Genomic DNA, 7,349 nt, shown 5'->3' on the forward strand with positions numbered 1-7,349 from the left:
CATTGCAGAGAGGGAGCAGACGGACCCATGGCTCACAGGAGGGGAGGGGGGATCAGGGAGCAGACTGACCCATTAAGGAGGGGGAGCAGGGAGTGGTTCAGGGAGCAGACTGGCCTATTGTTCATGGAGGGGCAGGGGTGCTAGAACAATTTTTATAGGGGAGGAGGGGTTGTGACAGTACTGCCCATGGGAGCCAGCTGAGGTCACTTAATTAGGGTAAACTGCACACAGAACGGGGGCAGACAAACCCCAAAAGCTGGTGGATATTCCACTATTTAGATTTACCAAGCCTGCACAAAACAGCTTCTGTAGTACCTCACTGGTTACTCAGATGTCCAAACAACGCAGTTCCCTAAAGCACCCAGCCTCAAGCCTCTATCCAGACACACTTGTCAAACATATGATGATGAATTCTGAAAATCTTATTTCATCGTATAAAAGAACAGGTTCTCCCAACCCCAAAGAATCAGGCCCCAGACAGGTCCAATTATAACTTAGATCTGACCCAAAATCCATGCTTACAGCCAATTCTTATTAACTAAACTAAAATTTATTTAAAAAGAAAAGAGAGTGATTGTTGGTTAAAAGATCAATATACATACAGACTTGAATTCAATTCTTGAGGTTCAAATGCATAGCAGAGATGAGCTCGTAGTTGCCAAAAGTCCTTTAGAAATAGTCCATAGTGTTGCCGACACAAAGTGCCCGAGGGGGGCAACAGCGGGGTTCGTTGCCCGGTGTACTTCGCGCCAATAAACGTACCAGGGTAGAGAAGCAAACAAAGTTTATTTGAGATCTCAAAGCAGTGCAAGCAGACTAATGCCTCAAATCAAGCACACCTACACAAGTGGCTTTTCCCTTTTTATACGTTTTTTTTCTCTTTCTTCTTTCTTCTCCCCCCCCACCCATTCCTCCTTCTTCCCCCTGTAGCAGTTACATAAGCACAGGTGCATTAAGTAATCTTGGCTGCGGCAGCTCATTAGTAAGTTTTCCTTCTGCAAGTTATCTTGTCCTTCTGCTAAAGGTGCACAGGCCTTATCACTACTGCTTTAGACCGGTTTGAGCTGTGCTGCAACTGATAACTTACTGTTACACATTTAATTTCACAGCTGCTAGCTTTCTAGATCAAGTAGAGTTCAACATGGAGGAGCTTTGGTTCACTGAGGCCTAAATTTATGCCTAGTGACACCAACAATAGGTTATAGTCCAATGTCCATATTCAGGGTGACTCCAGTCAATGACTGGGGATCTCAATCCTCGTCGCTTAAGGTTTCCCCCTCTTGAAACCCAAAGCAGATCTGAGATCAAACAGGATGGTGTCCAAGGGTTTTTATACACTTTCCAGCAGCCTCTTGGCTTGAGAGAATAAGCTTAATCTTCTATCTCCCAACCATCTTGGCAATTAGCATAGTGCAATGTATCCATTAAACAGTTCATTACAACCTTCAAAGAGACATATAGACAATGATACTGTTTCACTCAAGTGTCATCATAAAGGTTAATATGTGGAGGGGTGAAGGAAGGAGGGGCGCCACCACCCTGAATAGCTGGGCTCTTTCTGCTCCCCCTTCCCCTCCTGTGACAGTAATGTTGGCTAGGGGGGCTCAGCCTGCTTTCTGCATGGGCTCTGATTGGCTGCTTGCCCCTCAAGGAGGCAGGGCAGAGGGGGGCATTCCCCAAGCAGGGCAGCCATGTGTTCTGCTCAGCAGCTGGCTCCAGCTGTGACCATGAGATCTGTGTGATCTGCGCCCCCTGGAGCCCAGCTCTGTGAGCCCCAGCTGCACGTTCAGGAGGGGTTCTCTCCCCAATGACCCAGGCTGTCGAGCAGCTGATGGGGCATTACCCACATCCCCTGGGGCAGGGAGGGAGCCTGGGAAACAGCAACTGGCCAGCAGGCATTAGAAAGCACACCTCGGCTGGGTGGGGCCTGCCCGCAATTGCCTTTGGGAACCACCTCCCCCCGGCTCCCTACCACAGCACCCCCTGCCCTACGCCGGCCACACACCACAGCGGGGGCAGTGCCCCGGCTCAGCCATTCAGCCTCCCAGTGGCCCAGTTCCAGGAGAGCAGGTGGCAGGGCAAAGCACACCTGTCTCCCCCTGCCGTCACCTGGGAGCGCCCTTCCCCACAGAGCCAAGGAACCACAACCCTGGCCCACCCAGCACTCACCTCGCACAGCGAGGGCCTCCTAGGCACACACACAGGGGGCCACTCAGAGAGATGTCCAGACATAGTGGGTCTCTCTAGGGGAGAAGGGGCTGGTTGGGGCTGGAATAGTCAGGAACTCCACCCCCAGCCAGCTCCCTGCTCGATCCTTCACCCCAAGGGTACCGCTCTCCCCCTTCCCTACTGCCCTCCAGCCATGGTCGGAAGCCACTGCCCTTGAATGGGTCACTGCGAAGCATCTCCCGGAGGAGGGCTGGCAGCTCTAGGCCGCCGATGGAGGGGTCGCAGCCCGGTTCATGCATCTCTCTAAGCCGCCTGTCAGACTCTCCCTCACCTGCCTCTGTGGGGAACAATGCGCAGCGTTCGGCCTCCCGGGCCTGCAGCCTGATGGGACAAATCAGACACTTCTCCACTGATGCTGGAGGAGCAGACCAGGGAGAACCCACACACACTGCGGAGCCTGGGGAACGCCCCCTCCACTGGCCCTGCCCCTCCATCCCGGCGCTCCCAGATCTCTCCAGGTGAAACCCATCTAACAACCAGTATTGCTGCTCTCTGCCTCCTTTCCTTCCCCATTTGATTTGCTGCCTCCAACAGGCCCTGCCGGCCACCCCAGCCTGCACGGGTGTTGAGCAGGGAGTGGGCTGGGGGCAGCTGCTGGATTTCCTGGCAGGGGCCATGGAGCAGAGGCAGGGTCCTCCATGGCTGTGGAGAGAATGAACCATGGCTGGTCGTTCAGACTGATTTAGTGGCAGGGCTTCAACTTCTGGGGGTGTTGCAATATGCCCAGCACCCCTATAGGGGGCAGGGTGCCTGGCCACTCCCAGCAGAGGGGCCAGAGTTCAGAGTGCCTAGTGCCCCCACAGGAGTCACTGTGCTGTCCCTCCTCTAGAACAATGGGGAATCCCCTCTCCTCCATAGAAAGGGATCTGGAATCCCTCTCCAATTGACCACACTGGGGAGGGAATGGGGCCGAATGCTGCTAGGAGCCAGTCATGGGGCAGACCCCAGTTCCCTCCTCCTGCAGCACATCTCAGGGGCTGACGTGGGAGGTTGCCTGCGAGAGGCAGAGGTGCTCGTGGGGGCGCTGCCACCCTGCTGGGAGTACCTTGGTGCAAAAATGGTGTTGCTGAGACCCCCCAAGCGGGGCACAGCTGCACGGGAGCTGGCCAGCACCCTGGAGAGTGGGACAGCGTCAAGCAGTCTACACCAGCTGGGGTGGCTCTGGGGAGCAGCTGTGCTGTCTGATGCATGTCGGCCCCATGCTCTCCGAGCACCTGGCTGGGCAGAACAGGCCACTGGCTCTGCGGGGAAGAGAAATGACACATTTCCCAGGGCTCCACGTGCTGGCCAGAGAATCCCTCTGTGGGTCCCTGCCAGGGAGCAGGCTGGGCCTGGCTGATATCAGCAGGATATCGAAAAAACGGTCCTTTCCCACCCCAGGGGGGACCCCAGCGCCAAGTGCAAGCGGCAGCTAAAGCAATCAACAGCGTCGCCAGGAGTCAGGGCCTCCTCTGTGCAGCATGAGCGGCTCGAGGCAGAGTCCAGAAGGCTCTCTGGGTGCGGCTGGCAGCCCGTTCCCCGGCCTGCCTGGAGGCAAAAGGGGAAGGGGAGGGAGGGGAGAGGACGTCCTGGCTCTGTCTGTTTGAATCCTTAAGAAGAAGCCCACAGAGGACCAGGGCCTGGTGCAAGGTCTGGTTGGAATCACTCCATGCTCCCTGGGGACCAGCCTGTCTCCTCCTGACACAAAGGATGTTCTGAGCTGAAACAGGGGGGCTGGACCATCCAGACGCTGTAGGGGAAAGGAGGCCACATACTTTCAACAGGTGGCCCTCGGCACACGTTTATCGCCTGCCCAGCTGGAACCGAAAGAAGCAGGTAAGTCTGGGGTTATGGCCACCTGCTGTGCACTGGGCCTGATCTCGCAAGGGGCCACGACCCAGGCCCTGTGACTGCCGAGCGTGTTGGTGCTGCTCAGCCCTCGCTGCCCGTGTGCATTTGAACAGCCGCGTGGAAGGATTTGCACGGTTCCAGAGGAGCGAGCTCAGTCTGTCTTGTTCCTATGGCTGAGACCCGCTGGTGAACTCACTGCATAAAGAGGACTTGGCATGTTTCCTTTGGAAGAGCGTGCTCACAGCAGCCAGCCCTGAGACTCCCTGGCTGACACTCACAGCGCTTCGTTGGGCTGATTTGAAATGTAAGAAGAAAGGGAAATGCAATTGTGACGGAGTGGGAATCTTCTGTAATGATTTGTATGGCAACTGCCTCAGTTCCCCCTATGGGCTACATTGCCACTTGGGGAAACTGAGGCACAGACAGCATTCATACAAGATATTACAGCAAATCCCCACTCTGTCACAGTGACCTCCCACTGTGGGCGTTCACAGGACGTTTGGCCCCCAACTGAGATCATGGTGCTAGTGTTATTTTATTTTTTTTCTGAATGTCAAAAATTGTGGATGAAATTTCACTCCAAATATCGGTCAACGTTGGGAGAGATCAGCCACACCCATTTGTGAATGCTGCTTCCCCATCCCCAATCTAAGAAGCAGTGGGATCTACTCTTGCTTGGCTGGGTAACCATCAAGCCAGCACCCTATGGATTGCCATGGGAACTGAGCTGCCAGCAGAGTTATTGAAGACAATAGGTACAGCATTTTTTAACCAACCCTGTGGGGATTTGAACCCGTGGCCTCAGAAGCAAGAGCCAGACCTGTCCGCTACTTCAACTGTGAAACAAGGACAGTAATTTTTCCTGGCTTCAGGCTCATTGTACAGAGCAGTGTGATTGTAAATTGCTGATCAGGCCCATCAGTGGAAGAGAATTCAGCATCTTTTGAATCCTATCTCTGAGCTTTATCCGTCAAGCAGCGGGTCTGGAAGCGTCCTCCCTGTCAGCGCTATCCCAGAAAGATGCTTTTCCAATTTTTGTTGGTAGCCCTCACTGTGTCGACCTTTCCGTCACCCTGGAATTTCGGGGAAAGTCCAAATCCCGGGGAGTGAGAAAGTTTGCAAAACCAGCCAGTAAATAAATATATCATCTCATCGTCACTGTCACGTGGATTTTCATTCACAAATGTTCTGTGAAAAAACAATGAGGATCCTTGTGGCACTTTAGAGACTAACAAATTTATTTGGGCATAAGCTTTTGTGGGCTAAAACCCACTTCATCAGATGCATGGAGTGAAAAATACAGTAAGGAGGTATAAATACACAGGACATGAAAAGATGAGAGTTGCCTTACCAAGTGGGGAGGGTCACTGCTAACGAGACAACCCAATTAAGGAGGAAGTGGCCTATTCTCAACAGTTGACAAGAAATAGTGAATACCAAGGGTGGGAAAGTCACTTTTGTAGTGCTAATGAGGCCAATGCAATCAAAGTGGCCCATTTCAAACAGTTGACAAGAAGGTGTGAGTATCAGCAGAGGGGAAACTAGTTCTTGTAGTGACCCATCCACTCTCAGTCTTTATTCAGGTCTAATTTGATGGTGTCCAGTTAGCAAATTAATTCCAAGTTCTGCAGTTTCTAGTTGGAGTCTGTTTTTGAATTTTTTTTGTTGAAGAATTGCCACTTTTAAGTCTGTTATTGAGTGTCCAGGGAGATTGAAGTGTTCTCCAACTGGTTTTTGAATGTTATAATTCTTGATATCTGATTTGGGTCCATTTCTTCTTTTGTGTAGAAACTGTCCAGTTTGGCCATGTACATGGCAGAGGGGCATTGCTGGCACATAGTAGCATATATCACATTGGTAGATGTGCAGGTGAACAAGCCCCTGATGGTGTGGCTAATGTGGTTAGGTCCTATGATGGTGTCCGTTGAATAGATATGTGGACAGAGTTGGCAATGGGGTATTCACCCTCCCTTGGTACTCACCCCTTCTTGTCAACTGTTCAAAATAGGCCACTTCCACCTTAATTGAATTGGCTTGTTAGCACTGACCCCCCCACTTGGTAAGGCAACTCCCATCTTTTCATGTGCTGTGTATTTATACCTGCCTACTCTATTTTCCATTCCATTTATCTTATGAGATCAGTTTTAGCCCACGAAAGCTTGTGCCCAAATAAATGTGTTAGTCTCTAAGGTGCCAAAAGGACTCCTTGTTGTCTTTGCTGATACGGACTAACAGGACTGCCACTCTGAAATGTTCCATGGTTTCACACAGAGCTGAACCGGGGGGCAAGCCCATGAATGATCCTGGAAAGACACGGGAACAACAGGCCAGCGGCTCGCCACCTGACATGGGTGTATTCAGGTTTAAAAGCTAGCCGCAAGTGGAGATAGGAAACCCCCAACCTCTGCCTCTGAGCGGGTCTGTGGCCATGAAGCTGGTCTAAGGCCCAGGAAACCTGCATCCAGTTCCTTCTCTGAATTTAGCGTCTCGGCTCCCACAGTTTTGGAGGGAGAGGGATAGCTCAGTGGTTTGAGCATTGCCCTACTAAACCAAGGGTTGTGAGCTCAATCCTTGAGAGGATCACTTAGGGATCTGGGGCAAAAACCAGTACTTGGTCTTGCTAGTGAAGGCAATGGGCTGGGCTCAATGACCTTTCAAGGTTCCTTCCAGTTCTGGGAGATTGGTATATCTCCAATTATTATATGGGGGCTGTTAGGAGTTACATGGGAGGCAGCATGGCCTAGTGGATAGAGCACCAGCTTGGGTTCTATTCCTGACTCCACTGCTGGATGATCTTGGGCAAGTCATTTCACCTCCCTGTGCCGCAATTTCCCCATCTGTACAATGGGGATAACGATAGTGCCCTCCTTTGTAATGCACTTTGAGATCTCCTGACAAGAGGAGCAAGGTGGTGTTATAGCCATTGACAGGTTGGGAAACTGAGGCACAGAGCAGGGACTTGACCTGGCCAGAATCATCCAGCAGGCTGGTGGCAGAGCCAGAAAACCCAGTCAACCTGTGCTTTACTCACAGCTGCTCCTAACGGAGATCTGAGTAAACAAGGGGCTCTGATTAAAACCACATTGCAGCAGACAGTAATGTAACTTTTGGCCCCACAATCACTTGAAATATCAGCTTCCACGTTTCCTTGGTCATGACTGGTTTGAGCTGGAGGGGGAGCAGGAAGGTGGAGAGTTCAAGCAACAGCCTTCACCTAGGGGTCAGCTGTCATGGGGACTTGGCCCTGAACTTGGCTTCAGAATCAGGTGGGTTCCGAGGGACACCAAGGA

This window comes from Chelonoidis abingdonii, chromosome 2, assembly GCF_003597395.2.
Source record: "Chelonoidis abingdonii isolate Lonesome George chromosome 2, CheloAbing_2.0, whole genome shotgun sequence".
NCBI classification, from domain to species: domain Eukaryota; kingdom Metazoa; phylum Chordata; order Testudines; family Testudinidae; genus Chelonoidis; species Chelonoidis abingdonii.